The 21,200-nt window shown below is 43.5% G+C and overlaps 1 protein-coding gene and 1 long non-coding RNA gene across 2 annotated transcripts in view; one reads left to right on the plus strand and one right to left on the minus strand.

Moving 5' to 3' along the window:
- Positions 1–21,200, minus strand: part of RESF1 (retroelement silencing factor 1) — a 46,675-nt gene that overhangs the window by 13,795 nt on the left and 11,680 nt on the right. The window contains exon 2 of the mRNA XM_006270003.4: positions 14,855–14,916. The gene's annotated coding sequence lies outside the window, so the exon portion shown is untranslated. The remainder of the gene's footprint in view (positions 1–14,854; positions 14,917–21,200) is intronic.
- On the plus strand, positions 1,039–8,202 carry LOC109283615 (uncharacterized). Its single transcript, XR_002090857.2, has 2 exons — positions 1,039–1,169; positions 6,907–8,202. It is a non-coding gene; the product is annotated as an uncharacterized LOC109283615 (long non-coding RNA).

Below are 21,200 nucleotides of genomic sequence, written 5' to 3' on the forward strand. Positions count from 1 at the left end.
TTGGCTGTTTCTGTTGGCCAATCAGAGTGCAAATAAAGCATTATGGACAGACAGACAGACATATAAAAGCAAAGCAAAAAAGAGAGATCTGAATGTATGAATGAGCAAGTGTAGGATGATTGGTAAAGGCAGAAGTAAGCTACGTGTCAGTAAACAAGTTACCAAATGGTGAATCATGCTAAAGGCGGCTAAATCATGCTAAAGAAGGCTAAAGAAGCAAGTCGGTACCAGGCAAAGAAGAAGATAACCAGGAAAGACAAGTTTGCAAAATATCTCTTGAGGCTAAAGACTCCCCTTTGTTACCTGTCAGCTCTGTCTTCCTGAGGGAAGCCTGACACCCAGCTTGCTGGACTTACAAAGGACTTTTTCTATTCCCTCCCCTCCCCACACACACACCTCATCTAACCAGAACTAAGCAGAAGAAAAGTTTAATAGGCATCTCGGGCCATACATTCCCTGGTCCCACTATGGGAGGCCTATTTAAACTTGATTGACAAACTCAGTTGCCGGGTTAGGGAATGCTGAGGCAAGAAACCGAGTCAGAGGGGGTATGGGCAACATTTGAACAATGATTAAAAGTTCATCACAATGTCCAGCCTATTGGAGCCCTGACCAGAAATGCTGTCATACTTTTCCCGGGATGACTGGAAGAAGTCCTCCCCACAAAGTTTATGAACATTCCAAGTAATCAGTCCCTTTAAGTAAGATCTGGAGGTCATGCTAAACTGAGGCTTACTCACAACAGGTAAAATACAAAACTCTGATGCTGCAAGCATAGCTAGGCCATCTGAGAAGAAAATGTGGTATCCCATCCAGTATATCTTCTATTCATAAGAATTTCAAGCTGTCTGGTTACTCCTTAAAACCTTATGTTTTTCCTAGTTGTTAATCAGTTTCTTGACATGTTCCAAACCAGATAACCCCTTGTCACTAGAAAAGATAATCATTTACACAATTAAAAGAATGCTTTGAAGAGGCTGGACTAAGGGTATAAAAAGCTGTAAAAGCAGCAAACAGCATGCTTCAAGAAGGAGAAATCTCTCTGACACCATCGGCTGTTGTTCTCGAGAAGCTGAAAGAAATAGATCGCCTTTCTATTATCTGTTTAACCTTCAACGATCATGCTAATAACTTTACCAGTCAGCAAACAACCCGAGTGCGTTGGAATGGTAAGATCCCAGCTCTTGCTCTCTTCCTCTTTTTCTCTCTAGGCATAGATTTCTGTACAAAATTGTATTAGTTAAGCTTAAGCTAGGTTTCCCCAAATACTCAACGAAACTAGGGTAATATTGTAATTGTTATTGTTTGTTTTCCCTTGTTTCCCTATTACTACTAGTACCATTATAAATTTCATATACTTAGCAATAAATAACTTTTATAGTCAAACTGGTGGTATCTGGGTATATTTTTCCTTCTCTACTTCCCCTTCCCCACTCGGTCTGCAGCAATGCTTCTTTTACCTAAACCAAAGATCCCTGTGAAACCCAAAAACACTGTGGGGTCCACTCATCAAGAAGCTACCACTACTAGGACAGTTAGGGCAAAAGATTGGGACGTGCTGAGTTTGAGACTCATAAGGGGATCAGCTTGTACAGGCTGGTTGACCCAGTTTGGCTCAGACGTACCCTGTTCCCCTGAGCACTACCAGGAGTGACTAGAAATAACGATCACAAGCTGGCAGAGGGTAGATTCAGCCTAGACATCAGGAGGCGCTACTTCATAGCCAGAGCAGCTAGGATCTGGAACCAACTTTCAAGTGAAGTGGTACTGGCTCCTACCCTGGGGGTCTTTAAGAGGAGGTTAGACGAACACCTTCCTGGGGTCGTTTGACCCCAGTACTTTTTCCTGCCATGGCAGTGGGGGGTCGGACTTGATCTGCTCAGGTCCCTTCCAACCCTACCAACTATGAAACTGTGAAACTATATCCCATCACCACAGTCTGTTAAAATGGAGCTGCAACAGCCTTCCCCGAATACTTCTGTTGCCCAAGGAGGGCTTCTCGTTCAACCTGACTCTGTTCTTGGTGCAATGGGTTGTGGCCGAACAGCTTTGGGTACAAAAAGGCAACTATTTGTTCAACCACAGGCTCCGCCGGGTTGGGACCCAAAAGGGGCTTCTGCATTTGGCGGGCTTTCCGTTGCAGGTGACTCACTGAACCCCCGTCCCTCCCCACTACCATGGGATAGGCCAGTTGGGAGGCCACAGCCACTCTCACTTGACCCTTGTGCCCACCAATTGTTAGTTTCAGATAAGCCACAGGGTAGGGCTAGGTGTCCCCATGGATACAGGTCAAACGAGTACATTCCCCCATGGGGATTTCTTAGGTCTTCACATATTGGGCCTCAAATGGATACAAAAATAGTCATTTTAGCAAAATAGCAATGAATACATCTGGTTACATTAGCCATTACTTATAATATTCTAAGATACAGTTGTGATAGGCTCTTGGGCCTGCTGTTTAGTCAGGCTCCTGCAGCTTTGGCCTAGGTATCTTGGGAAAGGCCAAGTCTGACAGTAACACTTAATCACAATTCAGTCATGCTTTGAATAGTATATTCTTAGTCTGGTTATATGCTACTCAGTACTGTAGGCCCAAGTTTCATGCTGTATACTACTCACTACTGTAGGCCCAAGAAAACTGCTAATGCCTGGGTCTTTATGCTTGGCTTGAGTTACATGTATGACTTGCACCTGATGGAAAGGGTAACTATGGAAAAATAATCTTGACTTAGAATGAAATGGGAAGTTGGCTAACTAAATTGAGTAAATATAGCCTGGGAAAAGTGGGTCAGTCAGAGCAAGATCTATACCTGTCTATGAATAGAAAATTAGAGCTAAAACATAACAAGTCCATGTATGACAAACAGAAGCAGGCTTATTAATTATAGAGTCAGATATTAGGGTCAGAAGGGACCTCAGTATGTTATCACGTCCAACCCCCTGCCCTGGGCAGGAAAGAGTGCTAGGGTCAGAGGACCCCAGCTAGGTGCTTGTCCAGTCTCCTCTTGAAGATCCCCAAGGTAGGGGAGAGCACCACCTCCCTTGGACGCTATTCCAAACTCTGGCAACCCTTACTGTGAAGAGGTTCTTCCTAATGTCCAACCTAAATCTGCTCTCCATCAATTTGTAGCCATTGTTTCTAGTTACTCCAAGGGGTGCCCTAGTAAACAGAGCATCTCCTATTCCCTGCTGCCTTTCCCTGATTAATTTATAGGCAGCCACAAGACCACCTCACAGCCTTCTCTTGCAAAGGCTGAAGAGATCTAGGTCCCTCAGTCTCTCCTCATAGGGCCTTGCCTGCAGGCCTCTGACCATACAAGTGACCCTCCTCTGAACCCTCTCAAGGTTCTCTGCATCCCTCTTGAAGTGTGGCACCCAAAACTTGATGCAGTACTCCAACTGCGGCCTGAGCAGTGCCGCATAGTGGGGAAGCATCACCTTCCTGGACAAAGGAGGAAGGCATAAGCTAGTTATGCATTAAGAAATATAGTAACTATAAGGTATATAAGAAGAGGAAACAGGTGTTCATCACCCTTGGGAGCCTACCCCTGAAAATCTGGTCACTGATCCAAGATTCTGCCCTGTGTAGAACTTTGATGCAGAAGTTGGGAGCTCCCAGACAAGACTTCACACACTGGCCATCCAGTGGCATCCCACGTGTTATATCTTGGGGTGGTAAGCATATTGCTTTGAATAAACTATAGTAGTAACTTGTTACTGCTAATGTTTAACAAATTTGTTTAGGGAGTGTTTCCTCCCTTATTGTTATACAGACAATATGGTGGAGAAAGTGGGAAACCAGGTGAAGCTTCTTTGGACCATGTAAATAGAGGAAACAAAAGACATTTGTTAACTGCTGTACTTAAGCCTTTTCAGTAAAAAGGATCTCAATCTATTACCGAAGATGACCATCCCAGGCCAGAGTCCACCCAGCAGTGGATAGTGGACTATGGTAGATAAACTGACCCTCTTAGAACAGTGGGTCCAAGGAAAGGGAATTTGTCCCTGGAGTCCAAGTGCCTTCCAGGGACCTGACGCCTTGGAACAAGCTTATAAGGCATTTGATGTTTTTAGTTACTTCAAACTGAAAGCAACTAAGAGAAGGTACTACTGCTCTGTACTTGTGAAGTATCAAAAAGTAGTTGCAGTCATGGAAGGGGGAACAAAGTGGTTTTCCATAATTGATTTGGCTAATGCCTTCTTTGTGATTCCTACATCTCATTTCGTGGTATAAATTTATTTTTATAATTTTACTGAGGTGCCTCAGGGTTTCCATAATGCCCCAGCTTTATGCCATGCGCATGAAGCGACTGCCTGCCCAATACTAAATCATAGTAACATCTTAGGTTGATGATGTCTTAATCCAAGGACCCACACAAGTTGACTAAGCAGTCTTCCACATTATTCAAGATACAGGATTTAAAGTTAACTGACAGAAAGCTCAATTAGTACAGCAGGGGGTCATATATTTGGGAATCATTTTAGGCCAGCATAATGTTTATTCAATTAAAGGGCTCTTCTGGGTACCTTACATTTCTTTCAGGACTTTACCAAAATGTTTGCTGAGAAATCCTGATCCTTATGGAAATTGTTAAAGATAGACCGTAAATAAGAATGGGCCCAGAGCAAATGGAAGCCCTAAAGATCCTTAAGGAAGATTTAGCCAAGGCCTTAGCTTACCTCCAGGTGGGATACCCCTTCATTATTCATTTTGGCACAACAGAAGCAGCTATGGGAGCCACTCTATTACATAGTCAAGAAAGAAAAATGAAGATAATTGCTAATACTTCCAAGACTTTAAGCTCTCATGAGCAAACATTTACCCCCTGCAAGAAAGAATGCTTAGCACTAGACTGGGTGCTGAGACATTGGGAATATGTCACTGGGAGCAGCCAGATTGTTATTCAGACTATCCATTCACCATTGAAAGACATTATATCCAGAAAACTTCATGATGGACAAGTCTCAAGTCCTAGGTTGTTGACCCAATGGACTCTGCCACTAATGAGTAGGGGTGTTGAGGTCCAAAAGGAAGAAAGGTTGGCCCCAACCCCTTCCGGGTTATTAGGGGATGGAGAAGAACATGACTGTCCATTACCTGAGCATCAGCATATTGATTGGCCAGTAAAAGGAGGTAAGTAAATCCTTTCAGGAAACAGATCTAGGAAAAAGAGGTATGGCCTGTAGATAGGTCCAGCTATTATCAGATAGAAAAGCAAAAATAGGCCTTGAGGCAATTCAAATTAATAATGGTCAGGAAATTATAGAAGCTATCCATTTGGCACAGGCCGCAGAAATAGTAGCGATTTTACAGGTTCTGCAGCAAGAAAGGTTAGATCAGGATGTAGCTATCTTTATAGATTCTGACTGGGTCACCAAAGCTATGGTAACTTGGCTGCATATTTGGGTAGCAAGAAGTTTTTTTATTTTTATTTATATATTTATTTTTTTACGGGAGATGGAACCAGTTGCCCATGTCAATCAATGGCAACAAATACATAGTCTGGTAAAACAAAAGACTGGACAAACGTGGGTTAATCATATGAAGGCCCACCAAAAGGGAAATCCCCAGAAATTTACTGGAATAACCAAGCCAACAGCCTGGCAAAGCAAGCTGTTTTACTGACACAATCTGAAGAAGACGTAGTCATCGTAGTTAATGTCCAAGCATGAGTAAAGGAGTCTAGCTGGGATCTTGACTTGGCCACTTTTCAAGAAGCAAATGAAGAGATACATGCCCTTAAAGAATAAGATCAAGGCCACAAAGGGAAGTATGTTGTGTCTGAACAAGAGGGGATAGTTTGGGCACAAAGAAGAGAAATTAAAAGGAAAAGATGGATTGTTTCAAAATCAGAACGGACTTAGTACAATTTATACGTGAACAGAACAATTCAGGATATAAAAACACGAGACAGAATCAAACCAACTGCCTGTATAAACAAGAATATGAAAAACTGGTGCAATAACTGTTTGTCCTGCGCTTTAGCAAATGCCAACTCCCAGGTTACAAAGAGCCCTGTTGCACATCAACAGATAGTAGGCCCCGGGCTAGAATCCAAATCCGATTATATTGGACTACTACCCACAACAGCAAGAGGAAATAAGTATTGTTTAGTAATAAGCGATCCATTTACAAAACAGATAGAAGAGGTCCCATAAAAATCAATACTGCTCAGGTTGCCACTGTCCAATTGTTTAATATAGTCCTTTCCCGGTGGGGAATCAAAAAACAAATGGATTCGGATCAAGGTTCCCATTTCACAGGGGAAATAATATACGAACCACATAAATTATTGGGAATTAAGCAAAAATTTCACACTGCTTATCACCGTCTTTAAGGCAGGTTGAGAGTATCATCAAAGACTCTCTCCGAACAGTTGTTAAGGCTTCTAGTAAAGATTGGGACTCGAAGCTTCCAATTATTCTAATGGTCCTTAGAAGTACAAATGCTCCCATCCCATACGAAGTTATAACAGGACAGAAACTGCACAGTCCTGAACAATGGTGGTTTGGCCTTGATATAGGTCTGAAGGGCTACAATTGAAATCTGTCACAGACCAGTGGGTTTTAGAAATGATGTGACAACAGATATTTATAAAGACACTGTCATTCGGTTGGGAAGAAATATTTGCAAGTTAGATAAACAATTGGGATAAGTTAAAAATTCTGTAAGAATGGAATACTGGAGACTCATGTACCGGCATTTTTCAGAACAAGATCACGTACTCATGGCTAAATGGGAAGGTCCAGTATATCTTGTTAATAAAGTCAGCCCTACAGTCTATCAATTGGTAATTAACAAGAATGGTACGGGAAAACCATGGAGAAAATGACACCATTCCTCTCAATTAAAGGCATGGAAAGGTAATTAATTCTTGGTTGTTTTTTTTTTTTTTTTTAAATTAGGGCAAAGCGATGAATGCCTATCAAGGAAACCTTGGAAAACGATTACAACCACCCCTAACAGATTATTACGACACTTTCAAGATTCAAGGAAAAGATGGAAATTAACTGCCTATAAGCTTACCTAATCAATCATATAGCAGGAAAACTAGAAATACAATCGTTTAATCACAATGAAAAGTTAACCATTTGGTAGAATAACAGAAAAACCTCAATTTGGCAATTAAATAGGAGTGCAGGACACTGTAGTTGTTGGGACCCAGACTAAATTGAGTACCCTAACTATACGTGGCAGTGACTTGGTCAAGTCTCTTGACAGCAAAATAGTGTCTGCTTCAAAGAGTGCTTGCTGAGGCATCCTGTGACAGCTAAACCAGTCTTCTGAGGGTTAAACCTGGTTTTCTGCTGCTTATCTGTGTATTGTAGAATGCTTATAGTTAAAAGAAAGAGTGTAAAAGGAAGCTGTTGTGGTTATGCATTTCCTGTATTTTGTTAATGCACTTTGCCATAGCTTAAAGCCAGCTTCATTAGCGATGGCGCAGCTAAAATTAATCATATAAGGAAAACGCAAAGGATTGTACTGCTATTGGTCAGTCATGTAAAGAAAGTTTGTAGTATAAAACTATAACTGGCTGCAAGCCAACAGCTAGCTCAAAAAAAAAAAAAAAAAAATCTATAAATTTGCTGGCGCATCCGGAAATCGGCTGAAGGAAAACGCAACATGGTAAAAGAAGCTATCACTGTGAAAGAGAAGCAGCAGACCTGGCATTCGGTGGGGCAGTAGGTCCTGAGAAGCCTGAAGACTAAATACCAGGGTCCTTCCCAGTACCCCTTTGGACAGCGTAGATTGGGGACACCTGACTTCGCTGGATTTCGAGAGGCTTGTCATATACAAGGCATAAAAGGGGACTGCCGATAAGTTGCCGACTCGGAGATTTACTGTCTGTCTTTGTTGTGTTGTTAAGCTTTGCATAATTACATGTTTGTTAAAATAACAAACCTTTCTTACCTTTTCACCCCGACCACTCTCTCAATCCCGAACCAACCCACTGCAGGCAGCTGAGACAATTATAAGCCATTCATCCTATCATTTTATGTTTGGGGTAAAAATGACAGAAAGTAAAATGATTAGAGAGTTAACTTTAAACTGAAGGCTGCCAATAACCTCCCCAGAAAAAGGGGGAACTTTTTGTTTTACACTTCCTTATAGGAAAGCTGATGAACTGCAAAGCCTTGTTATCACCAATAAAATCATCAGTGCCTTCTTCACTCAAGCAGTGGCTCTGATACTATGATGAAGATTGTTTTGTTTGTGTTGGTTATTAAAAATGGAACCACATTTGAATATCATGTAGATGTGACAGAAACTGTAAATAATACAAGATCTGAAAATTAGACTTGTCTTTGGATTCCAGACCAGAATGCCTCCACCCAAATTGGAGCAGACGGGTGTTCTTACCCTCAAAATATAACAAAAACAGTTGGTATGGGAATTTTGAATTAACAATGATAGGTGTTTATCAATGTGTCATTCACCCAACAGAGGGGTGTGTGCCTTCAATGATTCACAAAATACAATATTGCCTCTAACTATGCTATGGCTTATGCTACACAGGCATAATACACAGTCTACAGCAGTGGTCTCCAACCATTTTATGGTGAAGGTCACTTTTTTGGCACCCCAGGATCTACTATGCCTGGCCCCTGCCTGCTCAACCCCCCACCCCTCCCTGCTTCCTAGACAAGATGCCTGGGCTCTGACCCCACTCACCCAGCCCATCCCGGGCAGCAGGGGACATGGCTCAGCCCAGCCACGTACATTCTGCTGCTCCTGATTGTGGATCCTCTCACAGACTGAGATAGACTATCAGAGGCTCCACGATCAACCAGTCAATTGAGATAGACTGGTTGGCAACCACTGGTCTACAGCTACAATCTGAAACAAATAAAACTTTCAATTTAAAGCAGTAGAGAACATCCCCGCTCCCCCCACCCACAATCCCTTTTAATATTTTAAATTACAAATACTTGTTCAGCTTCACTTCGTGGGGAAAAACCCCCCTACATTTTTCATCACTCACCTTCTTTATCAATACCTGATATCTTTAGAAGTCTACATTTGTTGCAGGGGTTTCATATTTTCATAGTTGGTAGGGTCGGAAGGGAACTGAGCAGATCAAGTCCGACCCCCTGCCATGGCAGGAAAGAGTACTAGGGTCAAATGACCCTGGCAAGGTGTTCATCCAGCCTCCTCTTAAAGACCCCCAGGGTAAGAGCCAGCACCATTTCTCTTGGAAGTTGGTTCCAGATCCTAGCCGCCCTGACAGGGAAGTAGCGCCTCCTGATATCTAGCCTGAATCTACCCTCTGCCAACTTGTGACCATTATTTCTTGTCACTCCTGGTAGTGCTCAGGGGAACAGGGACTCCCCCAATGCCTGCTGGTCCCCCCTGATTAGTTTGTAAACATCCACTAGACCCTCCTCAGCCTTCTCTTGTGGAGGCTGAACAGGTTCAGGTCCCTTAACCTCTCCTCGTAGGGCCTGCCCTGCTGACTCCTGATCACGCGGGTGGCCCTCCTCTGGACCCTCTCCATGTTGTCCACATCTCTCCTGAAGTGTGGCGCCCAGAACTGGACACAGTACTCCAGCTGCGGCCTGACCAGTGTCGCATAAAGGGGGAGGATCGCCTCCTTGGACCTGCTTGAGATGCATCTGTGGATGCACGACAAGGTGCGGTTGGCCTTCCTGACTGCGTCCCCACACTGTTGGCCCATGTTCATTTTGGCATCAATAATGATTCCAAGATCCTTTTCTGCCTCTGCACTGATGAGAAGGGAGTTCCCCAGCCTGTAGGTATGCTGCTGGTTCTTCATCCCCAGGTGCAGTACCTTGCACTTCTCAGTGTTGAAACTCATCCTGTTCTCATCTGCCCACCCCTGTAACCTGTCTAGGTACAATTGCAGCCTATTCCTCCTTTCTAGCATGCCCACTTCTCCCCACATCTTAGTGTGGTCTGCAAACTTGAACAGGGTGCTTTTAACAGCCTTGTCCAAGTCGCTGATGAAGATGTTGAACAGTGTGGGCCCGAGGACTGAGCCCTGTGGAACCCCACTGCCCACATCTCTCCAGGTTGAAAATGACCCTTCCAACACCACTCTCTGGGTGCGGCCCTCCAGCCAACTAGTGACCCATTTGACTGTGTAGGTGTCGATGCCACAGTCTCCTAGTTTTGTAACGAGGATGGGGTGAGAGACAGCGTTGAAGGCCTTCCTAAAGTCTAGAAAGACCACGTCCACTGCTATACCTGCGTCTAAGGATTTGGTGACCTGGTCATAGAAGGCCACCAGGTTGGTCTGACAGGACCTGCCTCTAATGAACCCATGTTGGTTGCCCCTAAACAATCTCCCCTGCTGGCCCCTCGCGGACATGCACCAAGATAACGCTCTCAAAAAGCTTACCCAGGACCGAGCTAAGACTGACTGGCCTACAGTTTCCTGGGTCCTCCTTCCTCCCTTTTTTGAAAATGGGAACTGCACTGGCTCTTTTCCAGTCCTCTAGCACCACGCCAGAGCACCATGAGTGCTCGTAAAGCCATGCTGGGGTCCCGCAATGACCTCTGCTAATTCCCTCAGCACTCTGGAGTGGAGATCATCAGGACCTGCTGATTTAAATACATCCAGTCCATCCAGAAGTTCCCTGACTAGGTCCTCACTGATCCTAGGCCTGGGTGCGCCTCTGGTTGCCCCAGAGTGCCCAGCTGCTCATGCTTATTCTCACCACTGATCTCCATCCCCACTGAGGTGACAGTAAGCAGAGGTACAGCTGAGCAGCAACCTTTGTAGGAGAGGAGTACTGCAGAAGGAATTAGTGACCAAGTGCTGCTATAAGCCACAAATCCACTCAATGCCTGATGAGATCTTTGCAGGCTGAATCCAGCCTGCAGGATATGGGTGGTCAACCCCCCGATCTACAGTAATTAGCTTGAAACTTGCTTATAAGGAGGAAATGAAGCTCAAGCCTCCAGAAGCCATTCTGATATTTTTTAGGATTGCTTTACAGTCTTTGGTTCTACATACTATGTGACTTATCCTGAACCCATCTGTTGGTAGCTCAAGCTCTTCAATGCAGAAAATGAAATTAATAGAAGAGAATGTGCAATCAAATTCTTCTGAGGGAAGAAAGGGAAGTTGGTAATACAGCAGTTAATGAACAACAGATATTTGAAAACCATTTAGTTCTCACTGGCTTCTGGAACAAAAAAAGACAAACAAAAAAAATCACAAGTTCTCTAAAAGCCTTTATAACTGGTATAATCATGACCTTTTAGCTTGGTCAGCCTAACACCTTTTTAATGACATTTAACACTAGGTTTAACCAGGTCTCTTACTTGACTAAGAGGACAGACAGAGAGAGAGAGAGAGAGAAAGAGAAGAGAAAAAGATGCTGATGCTATGTGTTTCAAAATGTTCTAAGATAAGGAAAAACCTTCATGCCTTGTTTTGTCTTGATATATTAATCTCTGTGTGCAGATGTTAACTTCTTCCTTTCCGAGAACCAGAAACTAAAAGCTGTACCCAAAACACAATGTGTTTGCTGAATAAGCAAACTGCCTATGTGTGACAGACGAATGATCAACTTCTTCCTGTTTCTTCAAGGTTGCTCTGTCTGAGCCATGCATCTTTTCTCGCTGTCTAAAGTATAAATATGCTTGTAAACTTATAGAGTTCAGAGTTCCTTTGAGAACCCTTCTTTTGATCACTTGTATAGCTCTAAATAAACCAAGATGGCTCTGTCAATTCTGATACAACCACAACGAGAAGTCTGATTTCTTCCACAGTTTATTCAAAGCAAGAAGAATTTTACTGCCCTATACTCAGGACAATTCAATTCTTTCCTAGTAAATATCTTTATGGCCTGTTTACCTTTAGTACTGAGGCTAATGAAAAGTCATTTGTTTTAACTTTAAACCAGAGAGCTAGCATTTAAATTCTATCATGATTGGGATCTATTTTCTCCATATACTTAATTATAACAATAATAAGTGCATTATCTGAAGGAAGTAGATCTCGGTCAGAATGGCTGACCTACTCGATAGGGCGTTAAACTAAGATCGCTGAGGGACGGGCGGTCAATCAATTGTTCTAGCTCAGGTCATCCCAATCACAGTAGTAACAGCTTAGGTAGCCCGAGGGAACCCACTTTGACGAGAGCCCGAGGAAAAAATCACATCCCATCACATAAGGAAGCCTAGGGAGTCCCATGGCAGACTCAACTGCTTGTACACAAATTGCAGGAGCTCAGGTAACAAGCAAGAGAAGCTGGCCCTTCTTCTGACTGATAAAGATTATGACCTTGTAGGGATAATGGAGACCTGGTGGGACTCCTCCTATGACTGGTCAGTAGATATAGAAAGCTATACCTTCTACAGGAGAGACCATGTTGGGAAGAGGGGTGGGGGGGTGTTCCTCTTTACGTCAAGGAACAGTACACTTCCCTTCAAACTGAGTTCATTAACCAGGGAGGCTGTCTTGAGGCCCTCTAGGTTAAAATATTGGGGGGGGGGGGGGGGGCGGGAACCTGCGGAAAGGGATATACTCATAGAAGTTTATTACAGATCTCCTAACTGAGAAGAACTGGATCTCAAATTCAATAGGGAACTGGCCAAGGCTGCATGTTCCCGATGTATGATCGTCATGGGAGTCTTCAACTTCCCAGACATCTTGTGGGAAGAGCAAGTGGCCAAGTTTGACCGGCTACATAACTTTCTCGCCTGTATTGACAACCTGTAACTGACGCAAGAGGTCTATGGGTCAACTGGGGGTGAGGCACTGCTGGATCTGGTTCTGGCCAAAGGGGATGGATCTGGTGAGTTGTCTGAGGTCGAGGGCAAGCTTGGTGACAGCAACCATGATCTGATTACTTTCTCTGTCCAATGCAGGGTGGGCAAATCCCTCAGTAAAACAGAAATCCTCAACTTTGGGAAGGCTGACTTCCACAAACTCAGGAGGCTGGTCAGTAAGGTGCTAAGGGACCATGGGGCTCCCTAGGAAGGGGAGTCCCATTAGGAATGGTTGTTCCTAAAGAACTCAATCCTTAATGCACAAGGGAAGTCCATCCCCTCCCACAGGAAATGCAGTCAGAGGGCAGAGAAGCCCCCTTGGCTGAACAGGGAACTTCTGGGTCTCTTGAAACAAGAGAGAGAAGCCTACACCAGATGGAAAACTGGAATTATCACCAAGGAGAACTATTCAGCACTAGCCCGTACCTGTAGGGAGCAGTCCAGAAAAGCCAAAACAGTAACCGAACTCGAGCAAGCCACCAGAATCAAGGATAACAAAAAGTCACTCCTCAGTATATGTGGGAAGTCAGAGGAAGAACAAAAGCAATATTGGTCCCCTGAGAGAGTGACCGATACAGGGCAGCTGACATTTGATGCCCAAGAAAAGGCCAATCTCCTAAACTATTACTTTGTGTCAGTTTTCCACCTGGCCAAGGAAGTTTTGGGCCCCCCACTTCAGGAGGGGTGTGGATAAGTTCAAGAGAGTCCAGAGGAGAGCCACCCATTTAATCAAAGGCCAAGAGAGCAAGCCTTACAAGGAGAGGCTGAGGGACATGGGACTCTTCAGCCTGGCAAAGAGAAGGCTCCAGGGGGGACCTGTTGGCAGCCTAAAGGTACATAAGACAGGTGGCATCAGGATCTGGGAGAACACTTGTTCACCAGGGCTCCCCAAGGGATAACGGTCTAATGGCCACAAACTTCTAGAAGGCTGATTCAGACTCCATATAAGGAAAAACTTCTTTACAGTCCAAGTGTCCAAGGTCTGGAACAGACTCCCCCGCAGAGGTGGTGCAAGCACCTACGATGGACTCAATCAAAAGGCATTTGGATGTTTATCTTGTTGGGATCATTTGACCTCTGCAGACTTCCTGCCTCTGGCAGGGCAGCTGGACTTGATCTCACGAGGTCCCATCCAGCCCCTCATGTCTGTGAAATCTATGAAATCTGTGCTGCAATCATGTTTTATTCTTAGTGCTTTTACTAGATAAAAGATAAAAATTTTTAAATCAAATAAAAATGCTGCTCAAGTTTGCTTTCGTTAAGAAATTAACAATAATGTCATTTTTCACTGTAACAATAAAGTTCTTCAAAGTAAAGAAGCTTCTCATAATCCTTGTCATGTAGTTGAATATTCATTGTTTTTTAAAACAGAAATGAAGATTGAGACTGGTTAAATTACATTCCCACAATCACGAAGGATCTGCCGATGACAAAAAGTATAATTTATCCGTTTCTCATACCTATAGCAGTTTTGACTAACTATATTTCTAGATATTATATATCTATGTATAGAAAAGACATTTAGGTTAAGATTAATAGAAAAGCTTTGAAACAGATAGAAAGCAACAGTAGTGTTAGCATGCACTGTATTATACCAGAGGAACATGCAATTGCATGTCTTCTTCAATACCAGGAGAAAGAATGGCATTACATTAAGCAGCAAAAAAACCTCACTTTAAAAATGTTCTCAACTCTGAGCAACATACTTATGCTCTTCTCCTTACCCTGCATTTTTTCCATTTAGATATATATTAGTTAGTGTTTTTAACTCAATTTTGCAATCCTCAAATATTTCTGTATCTCTACAGCATCTATTTTTGTATTATTTGGGTTAAGGCATTTATCTAAGAAAAATTATTCCAGCATGCAGATACATAATGAGGAAGACAGAAAGAACAATTACTGTGAGCCAGAGCGATAAATGTGCTGTAATAACCTTTTGTAGGAAGGACTTCAAAAATAGTAAGGTAAACCAAACTAACAACCATACCCCAAATTTGAGAAAAACAGGGAAATTATTTCAGTTTGAAATTGACTGCAAAATAACTGAAGTCACAACAAACTCACTGACCAAGATCATAAACAAGTGTAACATTAGAACAAAATACTTACGTGCTAGTTCACAAAGGACGCCTCCAGGCTTCACACAGTCCACAGAATAACAAACAAAAGTTCTAGTAAAAGGAAATAAAAGGAAGTTGTACATGTCACTGTTTTATAAATGTTAACAGAACTGTATTTGTTCCTCTTCTATTCTAGTTTGCTACTTCAGGCATGACATACTTCAAATCATTAAATTGCAATTCCATTGTCAGAATACAGGTTTTTAAGATGGTGCCATAAGCAAACAATTAGCTTAATTGTGATTTAGTAACATGATAGCATTTTAGAGCACATGGATTACCTTACAGGGAGTTTCAAGTATACTCCTTTTCAACAACACAGAATTTTGCTAACACAGTTACATTTTTCTAAGGGGGGGGGGAGGGGGGAGTCCTGTCCTTCCAGAACACTGATTTCAGAAAAACACAAACTACAGAAAACTAGGAACCTTAACTCTGCCGACTCCCCTGTTCTTCATTCCTTTCAGAGTTTACAATAGCCAATGGAAGTTATCTGGAAGCATTTCAGCCACATTCAAATGTACCAATATGAAATGATGGAAAAGAGGAGCTGCAGCAGCGTGACAAGAGCAATGGTGTGACGTGAAGCAATCTCCATCTAATCCAAGTATGCAATGAAAGGACTGAAGCATGTGCACCCCTCATTTCAGCACTTCATTTTGCAGCTTGTCAAAAGTGGGATTGAGGTTTTTGTGCCATGGAGACCATCAGGGATTAGATGGAAAATAACTGTGGGTTTAATGATGGGTAAATGAAAGAATATACAAGATGATATAAAGTGCCTAGGAGTGAAGGGTTGTAAAAGGTCGTAAAATTTAACCTGCTCCATAAACATGACACTGTCTGCTAAGTGTTTACATGTATGGCAAGTGTAGGTTTAGGTGTATGGCAAGTAAAACAGGGACACTATCACAGGCATGCTGAAACACTGTTCAAAAAGATAAGAGCCAAGGTCTTCCCTTGTTTGAGAAATTTGAGTTTTGCTGCACTCAACTTCCTGGAAGGTTGTAAGTTTGCATTAGGCAGTCTTAACTCCATGTTAATAAAGCTTTGAAATTGAATTGGTACTTTTAAAATGTAAGAAGTGCTGTAGTTCTAGGCAACTTTAATTCTCATGTAGGTCAGCAGCTAAGATGCTACTGCAGCTAGATGAAGACAAAGGAAGTAGCGATTTTTAAGTGCTCCTTGCCACCATCTTATACATTTTTTTTTTTTAAACAGAATAATTGTGATTATGGTCAGACATTTAAATGTGTTGTTGCTAAAACAGAGCGACAGAGAACACAGATGTAGCTTATTTCCTGGGGAAAAAACATCTTCAGTTTTATTACATAATGGCTACAATAACTCAACATATATGTGGAGATTGATTATAGTTCTCTTCATATAATCCCTTCTGTCAACATTTCCAGCTAATTCTTCCCTTCCTGTGCAATTAAGCTATTAGTCCCTTGGCTGCTTCTGCACTAGGGCTGCGTGTAGCTTTGGTCCCCAATTCGGCCCAATTCAGTGCCTGAATCTCTGAATCGAGCCTGGGGACCCTTTAATCTCTCTGAATCGAATCGATTTGGAGGGTTCCGATTCAGAGAGATTTGGCAATTCAGACATAGACACACCTTTAAATGCATTTTCTACATACCTCAAGGTAGCAGGTGGCTCGTGAATGCTGCGATGCTGGGGCGTCCCACAGGAGCACAGGGGGCTCCCCAGGGCGCTCAGCAGCAGACCCAGAAGTGGACCAGAAGCACTTCCAGTCCACTTTCAGGTCTGCCGGGGAGTGCGCTGCCCTCCCCCCCCCGGTGCCTCCCCAGCTCGGCGACTGGTGCCTCCTGGGTGTGGGGGAGCACCCAGGGTGCCCCTGCTGCCGACTGCCGAGCTGGGGGGGGCATGGAGGGGGCCCCCCAATGCACTCCCCAGCAGACCCAGAAGTGGACCAGAACTACTTCCGGTCCACTTCCCGGCTTGCCGCCGAGTATGCACAAGGACCCCTGCGCTCCTGTGGGATGTGCAATCCACCATAGCATTCGTAAGCCAAGCTGGTACCTTGAGGTATACAGAAAAAAAAATTTTAAGTTCTGTCTATGGCTGAATCACTCCAAATAAGCATCATATCTTCAGATTCAGCTGAATTGGACAGTGATCTGAATCAACGAATTGAATCACTGTCCCCGATTCAGGCTGAATCCGAATTGAATATGGCTCGTTTCGCACACCCCCATTCTGCACTGCACATGATCCATCTCTCTCAGGCAGTTGCTTACTGAAGTGTCACACTTTCATGGCTCGATCTCCCTAAACTGTACACTGAATGGGGCCTCCAGACCCTTACTCCACCCCATAGGTCCAGCTTGACTTCTGATACCATTTTTAACCACATGGATAAGGAGCTGACCTTTAAACATAAAAGTTGACCCTTAATCTTAACTGTAGCACTAGTCTCCATATTTGTTAGCTTCCCTCCAAATGATACTTGATTTTACCCTGTAATACTTGATGGCTAGAGAATGATATTTAGAAATTTGTTTTTAGAAACTGGCTTGCAGGAAGAGTAAGTATTGCATTAGAACAATAAGTAGAACAGCAAGGGTTAACTGGTTTCTAAAGTCTGGGGAAACAGCAAGGAGATTCATGTTCTCAACATTTTAGCATTCAAGGGTCTAGGGTTAGCATAGACAGGCACATACATGCTGGGAAATTGGAAATAAGCAGTAAGACAACCACAACGTTACCTTAAGAACCATAACTAGATAGGAACATGAACTACAAGTCCTAATTGCCTTTTCCTTTAGACCAATACAGCTACAACCTAGGTACCTGACACATGGAAGATACTGAATTTTAGTCAATTTTTAAAATGAAATCTTCATATTTTCCCAAGCAGGAAGCAACTGTGACCACCTAAAACCTAAGATCCTGCTCCCGCCTTTGTTTCAAGTTAATATGCATCATCACAGAACCTCACAGGAGGTAAGAGGCTCCATACCAGCTATGAACTGACTGCCCAGAGGAGTCTTCCATCTATTGACTCCTCTGTGAAATCCTCTGAAATATGAACTTTCATTTTTACCCAGGAGAACTTTTATAATCTTTTCTCCAATGCCTGACACGGTGTTTGTGCCCAAAAGCTTGCAATTAAAGATATTTTTTTGCAAAAATCTCGTTGGTGTAATAAAAGATATCATGTCTACTATGAGTCCTGACAGTCATTTTATAAGTTTTTTTCATGAGGCTTAAGGACAGGCCACAAGGGGGCATTTCTTGTTGAGTAACCACTCCTTGCTACAGTAGGCTTTTAAATGCATTTTAATACTATTCTTTGCCTGCTGGGGAAATGCATATGTTTTTGGGGGCTTAAGGTCAGGACCTGTAATTAATATTTCCGCCTGTATTTTTTCCACACTCAGGTTTGTTCTTAGCCCAGACCCAAGGAAAATCTTTTTTCCCAAGGATTTTCATGGTTTAAGGTTTGCCTATATGCCTCTCTAAACGCCCCTTCACTAGGTCAGTGCTAACTATCAGTGGGTTGGAGTCCCTCTTGTGTCTGTCTATAGCCCAGGGGCGGGCAATCATTTTGGGCAGAGGGCCGCTTACTGAGTTTTGGCAAGCCGAGGGCTGCATGACAGGCACCCAGGGGCAGATAAATATTAATTTTCTAAAATTTTTAGGGGCCCCGCAGGCCAGATAGAATAGCCTAGCGGGCTGCATCCGGCCCCTGGGCCGCATTTTGCCCACCCCTGCTATAGCCCCTTTGGGAGATATGTCTTTATCCATGTTCAGGAATACAAATGAAAAGAACTCATTTAGGAGCTCAGCTTTGTCCCTCCTATCTGTTACCAGTTGCCCTAGTTTGTCCTGTACGGGCCCTATGCTATCATGCATTTTCTTTTTGCTCCCTATGTACCTAAAGAAGGACTTTTTGTTGCTAGCCTGAGTTCCATTTCTGCTTTGGCCTTCCTATCTGATTCCCTGCAAGTGCGAGCCAAGCAGGTATACTCCTCCATGGTGGCTATCCCCTGCTTCCACAGTCTATATGCCTTTTTTCCCTGCTAGGCTCTCCTGGATTTCCCTTTTGCCTTCCTTTATGTGGGATGAGTCCCCTTTTGTGCCTGAAAGATCATTCCCTTAAGGAACACTCACCATTCCTGGACTCCCATCTCAATGCTCTTGCCCTTCAGTGCCTCACTTACTAACCTCCTGAGCTTGTTGGAGTTAGCCTTCCTGAAGCCTAGCGCTTCTGCCCTACTAGTTATTCTTCCCACCTTTCACTAGATAGTGAATTCTAACAATTGGTGGTTGTTATCCCCTAGGTTACCCTATATCTGCAGATCACCCACCAGGTCATCCCCTGTAGCCAGCACTAAGACCAGTAAGGCATTTCCCCTAGTGGTACTGTATACCTCCTGTGTTAGGTGAAGGTCCTCTATGCTGGTTAAGAACCTACGTGAACGGGGAGATTTAGCTAACTGCTCCTCCCACCAGATGTTAAGGTAGTTTAGGTTACCCATGACAACCATGTCCCTTGAGTGTACTGCCTCTGAGTCCTGCCTCAAGAATTCCAGGTCTAACTGGGTTGCACCGCCCCAGTTCCAAGGACCTGATCTTTTCTCTCGGAAATCCATGAAGATGGTACGAAGAGCGAACATCTCGCCTGCTTATTGCTATTTAACCATTTAGTGACATCATCATCACTAATTCTAGCCAAGCCTGTCATATAATATTTGGCTTATAGATCCTAAATTTACAACAACACAGCCTTACATATCTGGAGTATTTTCCTGTTATTTTCCTGTTCCCACACTAATTAGTCCCAATGGTCACCATGTTATGGTTTTATTTATGGTTCTATTGTTCTTGAGGTTCCCTGGCATTTTATTGGGGTTAACTTTAGGCCAATCATTGTCAATCATTAACTGAATCATCTCAAAAAGACTTCTGGGAGTTCGGTCAACTTGACCCCACCAGATTTAATTTTCCTCACAACACTGTCCTACTCCACATTGGGGTCCTGCAGCCACACATTGCAGCCTCAGGCCCCAAGCCCTACGCACTACCTGGCTGGGCAGCAGCCCCAGTCCCAGCCCTGCCCAACTCTCCCACCCTCCCTCCCTACAGGGGCTTAATTCCCAAACACACACACCCTCGACCTACTTACCTGCTGGGGCTGATCTCCAGGCTGCCTGGGGCCATGTGCATGTATAGGCACATGATACCCCTGCCTGACCACCCTCCTCCCACTCCTTCTCAGCCCTCTGCAGGCTGGAATTCTGTCAGCCTACAGAGGGCTTGTCACAAAACTTCAACATCCATGGGCTTCTCCTGTAAAATAAGAAATCCACGGTTTACTCTGTTTTTCCATGGGAAATGGAAAATCCGGGTCCCTACAGATCAACATGTTTACCACCATAAGAAATAATGAACATGACATCAGTGGTTGATCAGTCCGTGAAGTCTCGTCCAGGGCTTCCCAACTACGATGTCTAAGTTCTGCACAAGGTAGACCAGGGCGGGCAATTATTTTGAGTGGAGGGCCACTTACCGAGTTTTGGCAAGCTGTCAAGGACCGCATGGTTAGCCCGCCCCTTGACACATGCCTTGCCCCCTGGTCACCATCTTGGGACCAGAAATCCCACCCCCTTAACCTCTGACCTTTGCCACCAGAAGTCCCTCCCCTTGCCCCTAGAAGTACTCTTTTGGGGAAGAGGATTTGCCAACTTAGGGGGGAAAAATATATATATACTAACAATCAAACACCCATAATAGTATATTTTAATGTAATTAAAAAAATATATCTGATTTGTGTGTGTTTGTGCTGTATATGTAGAAGTGATTAAATAAAAGCTCAAAATGCAGTCTTAGTTGTGTTAGGGTGACAGTACTTGGAACTTAGGTAGCACTGGATTTGCAGCCGAATAAAAGGCTATATAACCTGTGGCCTAGCAAAGCTGCTAACCACAAGGCAGAATAGTATGTTAAAAGTAGCACTGCAAGACGCTTAGGCAAGTATTTTCCTAACAATGTAGTAGTGTTGTAAAATATATAGCTCATTGTGTAAGAAGAACAGGGTGCAGACCACCAGCTATTGTTAGGAGATAAAGCAGAAGCAAGACCTTGGAGATGGAGAAGAAATCAATCAGCAAGAGAGCACAAATGACCGAAAGAAGCAGGGGTCAGGGTTTTAGGCATGCGATCAGAGCAAAAAAACAGGCAAATAAGTGAAATGCATAGGTAATTCAATGCTAATGAAATAAACAGTAAACAGAAGCTGAGCTTTAGATAGGAGGGAATATGGGTAGAACAAAGGAGGGAAAAAGGTGGGGTAAATGTTAATAAGCATA

The sequence above is a fragment of the Alligator mississippiensis genome, chromosome 4 (assembly GCF_030867095.1).
Source record: "Alligator mississippiensis isolate rAllMis1 chromosome 4, rAllMis1, whole genome shotgun sequence".
NCBI classification, from domain to species: Eukaryota; Metazoa; Chordata; order Crocodylia; family Alligatoridae; genus Alligator; species Alligator mississippiensis.